Genomic DNA, 16,204 nt, shown 5'->3' on the forward strand with positions numbered 1-16,204 from the left:
AGGCCAGAAATCTGGATGTAAAATTGGACTCGGACCTAAAAACCACCAACCAGGCCAGAAATTCCTGAACCTTCCAGTCTTAATGCAGATACACATAATAATAAAGATCAAATAATAGCTATTTTTACAAACTACATTCCCATCGTAGCCTCCAATCAGACTCTAAAGTAGCTCAAAGAACCAGACAAAACAATAAGAAAATTGAAAATATTGCATCTGGATGTTGAATGAATAAAGAGCCCAGATGTTACACTGTTGGGACTGACACCTGATGAGCAGAAACAACAGTAATCAATAGCACTGTCCATTGGTCATGTCTCCTCTCAGTGGCGAGTAATCCATATCCTTTTACTTCTCTTGTATTGTAAATAGTCTCGTTACTACTTGTAACGGTGAACCTAAAGCAGAAGCCTCGTTGGAAACGCTCAGCATACAGCTGAGGTAACCTGCTTATTTATACTTTTCACATAATTAATTTGAAAACTATTAATCTAATTTTATGTATGTCCAAGTCCTATTCAGATAATCACAACACACGCACATCTATTGTAGAAAATAACAGCAATGCCCTCCATAGCTTAGTGAAGTAAGCTACTGATTAGTCTGTCCACTCTGTGAGCGAATATGAATGTCAAACTTACTGAAGTTCATCTTGCAGACTTTACCAATGACAGCAAACGGTGTTGCAAGCAGCTGGTCTATTCCTGGAGCTCAGTGTTATGCCGAGTATTCCCAGAGAAATCAAAGTCAATGCAGACACGACCCTATAAAATCAAAAGCCTGGCCCAAAACATCTATTATGCTCTGGAAAGCCTTCAGCGTTTCCTTGGAGTTGTGGTTTAAAAAAAAAAAAGAAAAAATCAATGTGAAGATCAGAGTGTCTGCGACAGGAATGGCAGCCGTGCAGAAATCCGACACCAGTTCAGCTAATCGCAGAGTTTCCACTACAGAGCTGAGGAATGGTTAGACGGGACTCCTCGTAACGCCAACTACATCCCACGCTTTAACAGCCAACGTCTACAACACCTTCATCTGATTATGACAACTGTTTCCATTCATATGTGTTAAAGTACTTAAGGTTGGTCAGAATACTTAGAATCCACAGAGAGGAGGCACCTGGAAAACCTGGAACTCAGAGGGCATGGGGGAAGAGGCACCTGGAAAACCTGGAATTCAGGGGGCATGGGGGAAATGGCACCTGGAAAACCTGGAACTCAGAGGGCATGGGGGAAGAGGCACCTGGAAAACCTGGAACTCAGAGGGCATGGGGGAAGAGGCACCTGGAAAACCTGGAACTCAGAGGGCATGGGGGAAGAGGCACCTGGAAAACCTGGAATTCAGGGGGCATGGGGGAAATGGCACCTGGAAAACCTGGAATTCAGAGGGCATGGGGGAAATGGCACCTGGAAAACCTGGAATTCAGAGGGCATGGGGGAAATGGCACCTAGAAAACCTGGAATTTAGAGGCACCTGGAAAACCTGGAATTTAGAGGCACAGCAGTAAGAGGCACCCGGAAATCCTGGAAATTAGAGGCGCAGTAGTAAGAGGCACCTGGAAATCCTGGAATACAGAGGCACCTGGAAAACCTGGAATTCAGGGGGCATGGGGGAAATGGCACCTGGAAAACCTGGAATTCAGAGGGCATGGGGGAAATGGCACCTGGAAAACCTGGAATTCAGAGGGCATGGGGGAAATGGCACCTGGAAAACCTGGAATTCAGAGGGCATGGGGGAAATGGCACCTGGAAAACCTGGAATTCAGAGGGCATGGGGGAAATGGCACCTAGAAAACCTGGAATTTAGAGGCACCTGGAAAACCTGGAATTTAGAGGCACCTGGAAAACCTGGAATTCAGGGGGCATGGGGGAAATGGCACCTGGAAAACCTGGAATTCAGAGGGCATGGGGGAAATGGCACCTAGAAAACCTGGAATTTAGAGGCACCTGGAAAACCTGGAATTTAGAGGCACAGCAGTAAGAGGCACCCGGAAATCCTGGAAATTAGAGGCGCAGTAGTAAGAGGCACCTGGAAATCCTGGAATACAGAGGCGGGGAGAGGCTGGAACCCACTTGCTTCAATAATGAAAGAGCAGATAATTCTGCTGATGGACAGGGAGACTGTTGTCCACCACAGATGATTAATGAAGCAGCTACAGAGGCCGATGGATCCCACGATAGATCCCATTGATGTTTTTGTCGAATTAGAATTATCTAATTCAGAATTAGATAATTCCGAATTACCAGTATTTTGCTGCGTGTTGACATCGAAGGAATAATTCTGAATGGAGGTTTACATAAAATACGTCCTTACTTAATTCTGCTTTAGATCAGCGGGTTGGGAAGTGTTCTGATTGGACAGAGGGCAGACGTGACGTCTATCGGAAGTAAGCAAGTTCACCTTCAGCTTGTCGTCTTTTTGGTCGTAACATGGAAAAACTACATCACAAGAACCAGTTTCGCAGTTATTTGGATTATAATTTTGATTTTGATTTATAATTTCTCGAGCAGCAGCTCGAGACGAGCGTACTGCCTCACTGCTTCCAGCAGCTGAGGAAGACAGACTACCGAAGACGGGAGGCAAAACAACGCGCGGAATATGCGCGTCATCGGGACGGGACGAAGCAAGGCGCGTGCGCAGAATGATCGGAAGTTAACGTTTACATGACCTAATCAGTTCGGATTTAAAATGCGATAAACCAGCCACTTGTTTCGGTATTAGGTTTAACTCCAGATGGACTTTTTTTTATTTGGAATTATGTGTTTACATGCTAATTTTTCACCATTTTAAAGCAGAATTAACTTTTATTTGGAATTAAACAGATATTAAAACTTCCATGTAAACGTGGCCAATGTGGAATATGAAGACGTTCTGTATATGACGCAGCAGCGTAAGAGCTTCTGTTTGCTTGGTTTCAGTATCTTCAGTCGCAGTAAACAGCAGCCTTTTTTCGCTGTAAAAGCAGCTTAAATGGAAGCTGAATGTGAAGCACATGACTTGGTTAAGAAGAAAAACGGCACTTGATCAAAGTTTCGCTCTTTCTCACCTCGTCACCACAACCACCGTCACACCTCTCATCCTTTTCTGCTCTCTAACCTCTAGTGTCAAACATCTGGTTGTACACAGCTGTGAGGAAATGGTATCTCGGGTATCTTTTCACACCGGGATCCAGCTTACTCATGACCACAGAGGCCCCAGAAACCCCCAGATCAGGGCAGACCAGGTCCCCACTGCAAGACCACCTGCAGACCGAACTCCCATGAGGAAACAGGATAATAGACAAGAGCAAATAAAAGCAGTAGGTATAAAATATAAGGTCAGGTCCATAAAAACAATTTACCTGCAAAAAAAAAAAAAAAAAAAAAACACAACCCAATGTGGGACTGAAATACAAAAATATAATTTAAATATGTGAAATCTATAAAAAGAGAAAACATATAGGATAAATTAAATAAACTAAAATTTATTAGAATAAAAGCAGTGTGTGCCCTACATTAGCTGAGGTGAGGGAAACAGGCGTATTACATGTAGAGGAAAGGCAGCTGGCTGAAAGTTGCTTTAGATTTTACAAGTTTTACAGACATTTCAATAAAAATATTGATGACGAACAGCAAACGCGATGCTCAACAATGAATACGGCTAACACTACTGTAAGATAATGAATTTGACACTAGTTAGCTTAACACAGCATTAGCTATTGTGGTTTATGTGACCACACCGCCCGCCGCCCCCCATGGTTGTCAGTCGCCATTACAAACTGCAAGTGTTCAAAGTTTCCCTGCTGCAACACAGCTGACTCAAATCAATGACTAATTAGCAAGCTAGAGCAGAGTTTAATGTCAAGCTCTGCACCAGTCTTCTATTTAAGCCTGGTGCGTGTCAGGTGTGTTGCAGCAGGGAAACTCTGAATACTTGCCCCCCTACTCTAAAAGCAGCTTCGATGACGTCCAACACATTTACAAACAACTAAAAGCACCTTAAAATCAATCAATAAAATAATAAGTCAGTTAGTTCATCTGAACTCATGACTGGTTTGTCAGGATGACAGTGAACGCAGCAGCTGCTATATAAACATGGATCATTTCTTTCTAATCATTAACCACCATGAACATTGTTAACTAGCTTAACCGTGCCAAATGATCTGAAGCTTGAGGTGTGTTTACCTTTTCATGCTCCAGGTGTGTTTCTGTAACCAACGTCAAATCAAATTCAAGTCAACACAGGTGAAGGAAGCGAGGAAGAGCAACACAAGCATGCAAACACAACCAGGTGACACTTTTCAGATACAAACATTGTATGAACCGGGGCATCTGGTCAGGATGCCTCCTGGACCTCCCTGGTGAGGTGTTCCAGGCACGTCCCTCTGGGAGGAGAACCCCGGGAAAGACCCAGGACACGCTGGAGGGATTATATCTCTCGGCTGGTCTGGGAACGCCTCGGGATCCCCCCCGCAGAGTTGGCAAATGTGGCTGGGGAGAGGGAAGTCTGGGCTTCCCTGCTTAGGCTGCTGCCCCGCGACCCGACCCCGGATAAGCGGCAGAAGATGGATGGAACGAGGGCAAAATGTTGCAGTGGAGTGTCTGTAGAGCAATATTCATCATATATTGGTATCAGAAATTAAGAGTTGAACTAAATCAGTGCATTGGATGTTGGAAATAAGCATCAAATGACGTCTCATTTAACTGCATGTGTCGGTGCTTTCAGACTGACACTGTTCTGGTTCTGGAGCCTCAGAACCACGGCGTTTCTTCTGGTGAAACCAGTCTGCGTTTGCACAAATTTAACCCCAAAAAAGTTTAAAGATTCCGCGGCATTAAACCTGTTGGGAGATGGGGGTATGAAACGTCATGTTTCTCAGCTTCATCGTTTTATTCAGACGACAGAATTTCATGTGACGGCTGACTGCAGTCGTGTCTTAACTCGGCAGCATGTTTAATAACCCTAAACAGCCTTTCCATTACACGTTTTCGGAATCAAAACGTCTGAAACCACCTCATGAGAGTGTGAAAACTTTGATATTTGAGAGTTTTTTAGAAATGTAGACTAACTTTTTTAGCGATATTCAGGTTTTGTGCAGTTCTAGGAGGAACACCCCGTTTACGATTAACTTTTTGGTGCATATTTAAAAAATCCACATTTTCATCAAAATAAAGGGTCATAAATGGCAAATTCAAATTATTTATCAAAATTGATTCATCGCCCAGCCCTAGAGGAAAGGGCCCATAAGATGCCCCCATGTGGATGTTAAAACAAACCTAATGTCTGCTCAGAGTACGTCTTTACTGTTCCTAAAGTTCACACATGTTTGTCATTCCATCTTTCCTCTAGTCCTGTCACAACAAGATGTTTGGAGCTGCTGGAAACCACACCTCTTCCAGGAACTGGCAGCGAGAATGCATGCAGCACAGCAAAAGTGATAAGAATCAGACCTGCTGCTGTTTTTAACTTTCTGAGGAAACATAAACAGCATATGGTATAGTCTAAGAACCATCCTGAACAGAGACCCTTAAAGAGCTAAATGCACTCCCATCTCATAGTTTTGTTCCCTTCACAACAGAAGCAAAGAGGGAAGTGATAAAAAGAAGAGATGGAAAGTGTTGAGATGAAACTGAATCTACTTGCTAACGGTTCCTTCGCCTCTCAGGGGAAAAAAGTTCTGGTTTGTTTGCAACATATTTAGAAGTCGCTAAAAAAAAATGTGCATTTGACCGCCATAAGGTTCTACAAAGAAAGACAACTGGCTGGAGAGATTCTCCATGTCAAGATAACGGAGGGGAGGGATGCTACAAGCATTGTCTGTTGTCTAATGCTGCTTCATCTAAACACCTCTCTACTCCATTATTAATCAGCAGCACTGTTAGCGTGTGCACTAGCCATATCATCCCCTCTCTGTGTGATGATAGGACATGCTCCTCTGACAGTGTGTAACCACAGCTCAGTCCATTTATGCAACACTTGAGAGGCTGCATGCAACAACCTGCTCAAGCCCAGCGAAGACCCCACCCTCCTCCCCTGAAACCACGTGCAAAGGCTGCATTCAGGGGCGTGAAGAGGGGATCCTGTTTCATCTTCTGCTGCATTCACTCTTCACAGCAGCTGACAAACCACACATGCCAACTGCTGGCAGTGAGGCCTGCCTACCAACCAAGAGGACCTTAAGGGAGGTGGTTTTGCTCCCACTAGAGACACCACGATGGGTATGATGTAGGACGGCAACCCAACGCCTGGATTCTCTGTGAAAATATGTTTTTAAAAGCTGCAGACATCGATACCTCCCAGGGCCGGATTAAAAGTGCACAGGCCCCTGGGCTCAGGGTGTTCCAGGGGGCCCCTTCCTCACTATAACATTGGGAAAATTGTGAATGATACGCTGTGAAACGACATTTCTAACATCTCTCAGCCAGTGGTACCGATAGCAATACACTATCTGGCTTTTATGTACATTTTGTTTCATGTCCAAACTGCTGGTTTTTTGCCCCACGTGGGCCCCAATGGGTGTGGGCCCCTGGGCTTGTGCCCATAATGCCCATTGGATAATCCGGCCGTGATACCGCCTCACTGAGTCTATTTTTGGTATTTTTCAAACACCTTAAATCGGACAAATGGCTGAAAATCAACCATATGTGCCTCCACAGAAGAAAATACCACAGCTCAAATACCACACCTCGTACTGCTGGTGTGTGGAGTCTTGTTGAACTGCGGCTAAGTTTAGCTTCTTTTTTCCACATTTGCATGTACTTCATGGGTGAAAGTTACCAGAATTTACACCCACAGGGGATTACAACAACTGGCCAAAAGAGCTGTATTTATCCAAGGAGTTCTGCAAACAAGGCACGAGGAGAAAGTTTGGAACTTGGCTTGAGTGTATAATCATTTCAGCAGGCCGGCTGTGATGAATATTCATCAATTAAAAAGATTAAAAAATACTGCAAGCTTTTCTTTCCTGACCATTTAACTAAATTGGTTTCCACTCGGCGTGTCAGTAAATCTTCTGCAGGAATGATTCATCTCCACCACAGAGGTCTGAGCAGGTCCGTCTGCAGATAAACTCTTCCGTTTAAAGTACATTTCTCTTTATCTCAACACCTCTTTTTTTGGAGTTGTAGGCCATCCAACCATCATCCAATGTGACATGTGGGGCTTTCTAACTGTGCTCGTGTGGTAATCAATGATTTTCACATAAAGTTGAGCAACAATTTTGACCCAAGACATGAAAGTTTCCAAATAAAAACCTTCTTTAACCTGCAGGAATCGCTGAATGCAGAGACTGTAACTGTATGCTCTAAAGTGACTTTTAATCTTGATTTCCAGCAAGTGGTTCTTTGTAATGAGCCGTATAGCCAGCTGTTGTTGCCGTTTTCTAAAGCAGAAGATAAATGAGGAAGACGACTCCATCATCACTTCCTCTCAACTGTTTACGACTTTAACAGTCTTATTACACTATTATATGTAAATCCTGTTTAAAGAGCCGTTTTTATAAACCCTGTGTTCTAAGGCTGCAATTAATTATTTTATTAGTCAACTAATCTGTAAATAATTCTGTTGATTAGTCCCGATTATTTCTGTCCCGCCCACCATCCTATCTGTGCTTCCAGTTGACGCAGCTTTTTTTTTTACTGGTTCCAGTATGTTTTAGCCCACTCTCTCCATCTGCATCATATGAATGTCCCCCTGATTCCCAGTCAGTCCCAACATCATGTCCTTTAGGAAGTTAACAGAACGACTCCTGAACCAGCTGAATATTAAGCTGAACAGCTTACTACTAATTTATTCTGAAACATTCAGACTTAGCTATAGTGTCATATCCAGGCTGGACAGAATTTGCCTCAAAAGGAAAACAAAACAAATAAAATATTTTAACATCTTAATTTCCGTAGAATTGCATTGAAATGATTATTTACATCTTGAAAAAGCCTGTTTTGTAGGTAAACAAGGACCAGAATCCTTTAAATCATTCCTGAATCCAAACGGTGATCCGGATCACCACCAGAATTAAATCACTTCTTCCTTTTCATATTTCCAACAACTCCTGAACATCTCATGAAAATCTCTCCATAACTTTCTGAGTTATCTTGAACACAAACAGATAAACGGCGGTAAAAACAGAAGCTCTTTGGCAGAGGTAACAACAGCACATCGCTACTCGCTAATGCTAACTTTGCCATCCATAACGCTGGAAACCATGACTCCGGCTGCTTTCCTTCCAGATGATCATGCATGACTGTCGTGCTGCCGTGGTACGCCGACTCTGCGTGGCAGACGACACATTTCACCTGTTTGACTCTTTGTTTAGCGCAAAATATCCCCAAACTTTGGACATAGGTTGCGCCGCCGTCAGTTTCTTCCTCGTTGGTTAAACAAAATGACAACACTGCCCCCAGAACTTCCTGTGGTGCTTTCTGTCGTTTGCTTGGTGTTTAGAATTCTTCTACTGTCTGAAAAGCCGTGGTTGGTAAATGGCGTTAAGTTGCCTGGATCAGCGTTTTATTAGCAAAGCTGTTACGGCGTTTATAATGCGACGCATCGACAATAAAAATTCATCGACGCAAAATTTAATTGTCGACTTTACGAGTCGTTGCAGCCTTACTGTGTTTCCTCTTACCTTAACAGGCGGCATTACAGCGTTTAAACGACGGTAATATTTACTAGTAAATGTTGTACTGACGCAAATATATCAGAAAAAGTTAAAACGACTTCACAGTAATCAGAGTTGGATCAACCAGAAAAGCCCTCAAGAGCGTCCAGACCTCCACCTAGCAGCTCTTTCCCACCCTGACACGGATTTCCATTCCTTTTATACCCAATCATGACACCCATTTGTTTCCAATGAACCCGTTCACCTGTGGAAGGATCTAAACAGGCTTCCGGACTTTTCTTGCTCCGGTCCAGCATTTTATGGAACATGTTGAGTGAATTATATTCAAAATAAGTAAAAAACCAAAAAAAAGTTCAGCAGTTTGAACATTTTATATCTTGTTTTTGCAGAGTATTTAAATGAATATAGGTTCAAAAGGAATTGCAAATATTGTATTTGGTTTTAACTGAATGCTATCACACAAGGTGGCCAATCAGCTAAGGTTAAAATCTACTTGAGGCTTTACATGAGTAAACAACTGTGTCAACCCCTGATATCTTTTAGAAGTGTTTAGAAGACTCTCCGGTGGCACATTGGTACATATTCATTAAAAAAAGGCATTTTTTCCCGCCTTTGTTCCGCTCCGTGTGAACAAACGGGGCTTTGAGTCGGGCCGCATGCTGCTAATGGTCGACCAGGACGGACACGGAGCCTCGCACCACACGGGCTGCCGGCCAGTTCTGCCTCAGAGTGAAAACGCTCTCATTTAACAAGACCTCCAGAACAAAGACATTTTTGGCAGCTCTGAATGAGCTTCAGAATTAAGGTCTGAAATCAGCAGACAAGTGTCTATGGGTGTGTTTGCACGATCACTAGGTGTGTGTGTATAAACGTAATGATGACCGAGCAGCAGCTGAGAGCTGAGGAAGCTGTGGGAGGGTGTAATCTACAGAAACTGCCACCTCACTCTGCAACAACCACAACATGTCATGACAAATGACGAAACCTTGCTTCTTCACCTGGCGGAGCTTATATCCTCCGCTGGGGAAAACAGCAGTTCAAGTGTTCACATTAACTTATTGTTTCCTTTCAAAGCCATGAGAAGAAAAGAGATTCCAGTTCACTGACAAGATAACGTGTTTGCAGAGACACCAATCCAACTGTCTAAAACAAAAGAAAAAAGTAACACAGCCCATTTTTCCTGCAAGCCGAAGCTTGCATAACCACAAGCTGCTAGCCTCCGCTTCATTAGCGACCAAACATGTTACACTTCATGCAAACGTTATCTGGCAAAATGAAGCCCAGCTTGTGATTTCCAAACTCAGACTGTCCTCTCACTCAGTCAGAAATGAACAGCAGTGCAAGCAGAATGCGAGTAAAGACGTTCTGTCCTCCAAGAGCTGGCAGGAGCACAGAGATGGACATTTTCTTTCCCAAAGATGAAAAAAAAAAAAAAAAACAAGGAAAAGTTCTACAGCGGAGTCTGAATATCCACAAAATCCTTTTAGTGTCTGCAGGAGAAAATCTCAGAATTCCCAGATTTTCAGGTTCTTTCTCAACACCGTTGTGGGGTGGGGACAGAGGCGTGGAAAAATAAAAAATCCCAGAGACAGGCTGGAAGCTGGAGATGTGGGTGAGTCTGGGCAGGTTTCCACATGAAAGTGATGCGACAGAGTTTCCCTGTTAGTGTCCTGAGATGGAATAAAACCGAGCCACGTTGTTGCAGGGATCGGAAACAAGCCTGAAAACCTGTCAAAGGAGATGTTTAAAGCGTTTAGCTGTGTTTCCATCAGTTCATCCCAAAATAAAAGCCACATTTTAAAGTTCTGACAAAGTGCCGTTATGATTTGCAGGCGTTTCCGCTGAGTGGCGCGTAGAGCTGAAATTCTCCACAGGAATTCGGGTTTTTTCCGGGTAGCGCTGCTGCAGCGTTTTCCACCTGCTGCGCAGGATTCTCCACGGCTTTTCTGCCTCATGCTGTTCTTTGCCGTCAAGGATGGAAGTTATATTTCATCTTTCTTTATTTGTTAAAAAGCTCTGTCTCCTCTTCCGGTCATACTGGCGATGGGAAATTTGGCTTTTTCCAAAGATTCGGCTCTTCCGAGTCGACTCGTTCGGCCCGCTGACTGACTCTTCGCTTGGCATAATTTACAGCTAATCTTCTAGTCTCATTCAGAAAAACTGTGATTGTTTTGTTTGCTGGTTCGAGTCTCGGCTAGGGGGAGATTTGAACGGCGAACTTTCCATGATTACGGTTACGGGAATTTTTTAAATTCTGAATGAAATAATTGGGAATTAACAGTATTCTCCTGCATGTTTACATGGAAATAATAATTCCGTAAAGATGTTTACATGAAACACGTTGTCCTTACATGATTCTGCTTTAGATCGGCAGGTTGGGAAGGGTTCTGATTGGACGGGGGGGCGGACATGACGTATTGACGTCTACCGGAAATAAACACTTTGCTTTCTGCATCTCTTCTCTTCGCTTGTAAAATGTAAAACTACATAATAAGAACCAGTTTCACTGCTATTTTGATGATAATTTTGAAGCAGCAGCTCAACACGAGCGTACTACTTCCCTGAGAAGGAAGACAGACTACCGGAGCCTGGAGGCGGAACAAGGCGCGGAATGTGACTTTTGCATTTGGAATAATGTGCTTACATGGGTTTACATGGTTTTCACCAGTTCAAAGCAGATTTAACATTTATTCTGAACAAAAACTCCCATGTGGAGTTTGCGTGTTCCTCGTGTTTTGGTCCTCTCCAGGTACACAACACGGTTTCTGCACTGCGTTACATCAACTCGACGACCAGCAGGCGGGACTTCAACGCAAAAAGATTTTTCACCTCAACTGGATTGAGGTGGAAAAAAAAAAAGGAGGTACAGAGACATAAATGATGGATTTCATAAACATCTTTTAGAAAGAGAGTCTAAAATGAAAGGTAAATACTGTAATGGGTTTGCAGAAGCGGTTTGGCAACACGTTAAACTTTCCCACCAGGTTATTTTCAAGCCAACAGGTGATTTACACTGAAGTATGTGGGAAGCCGTGGAGAACAGAAAGCCCCAGACGGGGGAATCTCCATCACCCACATCCTCCGATCAGCTAATTCCCATGAGAAACAAAGATCTTGTGGGGAAGATTAAATAAATGATTGTCTGTCTGAATTGTTTGGCTTTTGAAGCAGACACAAGCTGAAGGATTACAATAAACTCTCACGTGAGTATGGAGGTTAATTTACCATTTCCCAGACTGATGTGTTTGAATTGCTTGCTTTTATGCAGATAGAGTTCAACCAATATAGAGGCTTCAGAAGCAGGAATCCAGACAATCCAACACCGCTTCATCCGGGGAGGAAACGCCAGACATCGGTCAAAACCTAAACGACTGAAAGTTTGCTTCATCTTTTAGAAAAAGAAATGCTGATTCTGCAAACCTGTCAGAACTCATGCTTCCTCATTTCTTACCAGAATTATGAGCTTTCAGATTCCTTCCTCATGAAGCTTTTTATTCAGCGTAAACCAGGTGGTTTGTGCCTCAGCACAAGCTCTGCGTTGGCATTAAAAAGTTTCTATTTCTACTCAGCAAGCACCTGAAAGGGGAGATTTTTGCACATGTAGGAATAGTTTCTGCTCCAGAAAAACATTTACAGAGAAAGCGTTTAAATAAATCATAAAAACAAAGACAGTTACGGTTTAGTAGCGACTGATTTATTTTTATATTTAAGGCTCAATAGGAGGAGATGAGAAGGGGGCAGGATGCTGCAGACAGATTGTTGTTGGCGGTATCGGGTCAGACATCTTGCTGAATAAAACTTCTGCTGCTCCACCTGAACGTCTTCCTGGAGCCGATTAGCGACAACTTTAAAACCTCATTTCCTCCCCTTGCGTACGTAAATGTGGACATCTATTTTAAACGTTGCCATACGTCTCCGTCATTCCACAGTTTCACAGTTAACTTCTGCATTTTGACACCTGTTTGCAGGAATCTCATCACTAAAAAGATGTTTACAACCATCTGAAACCATCAGGGGCGTCCAGCTCCGGGCCTCGTAGGTCACAACCCTGCAGGTTTTCCATGTATCCCTGCTCCAACAGATCTGATTCAAACTAAGCAGTGCAAACTTCATTGGCTGTTGGATCCATTGAATGGGAGCCATGTGTGTTGGAGCAGGGATACAGTCCGTACGTTTACATGGGAGTTTTAATTCCCATTTAATTCCAAATAAAAGTTCATTCCACTTTAAACTGAAGAAAAAAACAACCATTTAAACACTTAATTCCTGATGCTAATTTCTATTGGGAATTAAACTTAATTCCGATGTAAGTGTCTGGTTTATTCGCATTCTAATCCCGAACTATTTAATTCCTCTGTCATGTAAACCTTCGTTCCGCTCCAAGTTAATTCCGGTCGTTCTGAGCATGCTCGTTACCTTGTCCTGTCCTGATGACGCGCGTTTTGCCTCCCGTGTTCGGTGGTCTATCTTTCCTCTCCTTCTCAGTTGCTGCAGAAAGTGAAGTAGTATGCTGATGTTGAGCTGCTACTTCACATTTATAATAAAAATAGTGGTGGAACTGGTTCTTATGTAGTTTTTACAAGTTACGACTGAAAAGACAAGAAGCAGGGAGCCAACTTTGTTTATTTCCAGTATACGTCATACGCCACGTGCACCCTCTGTCCAATCAGAACCCTTCCCAACCCGCCGCTCTAAAGAGGAGTTAAGTGAGGACGTGTTTCATGTAAACCTTCATTCAGAAATATTGTCTTCATATAAACTCGTAGGAGAATACATTAATTCCGAATTATTTAGAATTAAAAAACTTCCTGCAATCGTAGCCATTGAAAACTTTGCACCGAAGGAAGAAGAAGAAATCCATTTCTTTTGCTGTTCTCTATTTCTACGTCTTCTTTGGGTGTTTTGAATCTGGTGGGTTCTGCGTCGTCTTTTTCTTGTTCTTCCTCTTCTTCTCTGGTTCGTTCATTGCGCTGGTTGTGTGTCAGCTTTAAAACTCAACACTGCCTCCTATGGTTTCTGGTGGTATTGCTCTGTTTATCATGGACCAGATTGTAGGCATAACCGACACAGATGGCCGAACAGTCCATCCGTCTGCGTATCGGACTTTTTCGCCAGACATAAATGACTCTTCGCTTTAAGATCCTACAAACGGGACGGTGCCAGTGCTTTTTGCAAATACTAATCTAAAACTTTTCATGTGCGCATGAAAGCATGTCTATAATTTCTCTGTAAAAGTCTCAAACTGTGGAACCTACATCCAACATGTTGACGAATGTATCGATGCGTGAGGTTTCTGCAAGGCGAAGACCCTCTTATTCTTGCATCTGGAGGGGGGCTGTGAGAAATTTCTACATTTTCTTATGACATAGACGAGCACCAAGTTTACTTCTAGATCACGAAAACCAAAAGCTGGTTTTACCCTGTGGTGAGGGGGTTAAATCCATTAATTCCAGATTTTTAAAGAAATTTAAGAAGATAATATAAATTTTACCAACATAGGTGGTTTACCTATGTTCAACTATGTTGTTAAAAGCTTTTTAAAACACAAATTAAGTTGCACTAGCCTTTTATTTACCACAAAACAGCACAAAAGTAATAATCTCTTCCAGTTCTGCATATTTTTATCCAATTTATATTCATGCAATCACCTGTTTTCACACAATATTCACAAAGTCCATTTATATATGCTGTGTAAAAGATATCTGTGGCTTTTAAAGAAGCAAACTGTAAAAGAGGACTAGAAAACTCTGAAGCAGTTATGCAAATCATGTTAACAAACACTGTGAACTGCACTGTAAGTGTTCATTCTTCTCAGTGTCACATACGGCTCAGAAATTCACTCCAACAACCAGAATGGGTCTGAAAAAGACTCTGAGTACTTGTCAATATCACAAGATAACACAAAAGTAAGGCCATGATTATTCTTTATATTCCCACCCACCTGACTCCCACGTATGTGTGAACCTCGTGATAGTGGTGAAAATATAAAAAATGTACTAACTTTATATTAATATCTAGACATTAACTCGCAGGTTAAATGCTTTAAACATCCACTTTGACATGTTTCTGTCTCAAACCAAGAGGAATAAACGTGGTTTTACTTTAAATATGCAGTTTAATCATGACTGCCTTGTGGTTATTATCTAGATCAGATTTTAAAGTACATTTCTGGATAAGTGTGTGTAAACACACTTCCTAAATGGCGAGAAAAGCAGACGGGAAGGTGGCAGCAGGTTACCACATGGCGCCTACATGTATGTGGAGGAGCACATACATGCAGAAGTGCTTACATGTCTCGTGTCGGCGGGCTGAGCAACAAAGGGCTTGCTGAGGCATGCTGCCGGCTGCTACTTCACACCAAACTACAGACAAAACGCCTGCTGGCCTCTCGACAGCTGGATTATTTCTACTTGTTTACAGTAAACAAAGACAGAAACCTGAGTGAGCAGCTGTTCATACCTGCTTTCATTTCGTTACTGACCGCTGACGTCAAGACGTCAAGTTTTCTTTCAGCGTTAAAAAGGTTAAAAAAGGTTCAGCGTTTCAAAGGTTAAAAAGCAAGTTTCATGGCACTCACCTCCAGGGAAAAGTAGTTGGTTTGTGGCTCATAAGGCAGAAGGCATATGTCCGACAAGCTACGGGGCTGTTGCTCACTAACTGTCTCTACTTCCCTCTTTCTGCCGCTTCCAACATCCTTCTACTGTGGATCCAAGGAGGAGCAGGAGGAGGAGCCTCCTCTTATCTCACTCCTCCGGACCTCCCCTCCTTCCTTCATACCAGCTCCCAAACTGGACCTGCAGTCCTGGATCCCTTTCGGCAACATAACAGCAACGTCTACTGGATGGATGCAAAACTGCAACTGCATATCTGCACAGGTGTTTTCATAGACTTTCCTTCAACTGCACAACCTAAAACCACTTTTTTCCTCAGAATTTAGACTTTAAGATTTATCAGAAGCAAAAATAATGTTTTATTTCACTTTTAATACAGTAAAAGTTTAAATATATTGTGTAGTTCTCTGACATTGTTGCTCAGATACATGCTAAAATATTTAGGGAACTTTTTTATAATATCAACATCTTGATTCTATGAAATTCAGACAGGACTTCAGTCATGTCCCTGATGGATTCTCTGAAGGGGGGTGGTGAAGAGATCTTCACTGAAGATATTCTGCAATCTGAGACTTCACGGCACCTTGATGGACCGAAACATGGTGGAGGTGGACAACTCCTCTGTTAGACGCAGGATGGAGAGGTTAAGAAGATCCTTCATGCCTGCGTCTATCAGGCTGTTTAATTCTTCTGAAAATGGTCATGAGCAGCCAGACAGATTAATTTCCTTTTTGGAAGTAATAAAGTCGAAATGTAAAATTCAGGTAGATGATCAGTGTGTTCTGGGTTCAAACCTTTTAATACGCTTGCTTAAATAGTTTTGTGCTCTGGTTGCTTGTTTATGCCTGGTTGTTATTCTGCATTATTGTTGTTTGCTGCTGGGTTTTGGTGGTTTGACCCAACAAAAAATCGTAGTATTTGTAAGACCTAATTCTAGCTCCCCCAAAACTGATCAAACCCGGCAAATAGGTCTGGTGTGGAGTGTCCAGTTTTGCTGAGA

The 16,204-nt window shown here is 42.6% G+C and overlaps 1 protein-coding gene across 1 annotated transcript in view; it reads right to left on the reverse strand.

The window, feature by feature from the left end:
• Positions 1-15,282, reverse strand: part of LOC306774744 (inactive rhomboid protein 2-like) — a 37,508-nt gene extending 22,226 nt beyond the window's left edge. Inside the window, exon 1 of the mRNA XM_079264903.1 lies at positions 15,171-15,282. The gene's annotated coding sequence lies outside the window, so the exon portion shown is untranslated. The remainder of the gene's footprint in view (positions 1-15,170) is intronic.
• Positions 15,283-16,204: the final 922 nt, after the last annotated feature.

This window comes from Telmatherina bonti, assembly GCF_933228915.1.
Source record: "Telmatherina bonti genome assembly, chromosome: 3".
NCBI classification, from domain to species: Eukaryota; Metazoa; Chordata; class Actinopteri; order Atheriniformes; family Telmatherinidae; genus Telmatherina; species Telmatherina bonti.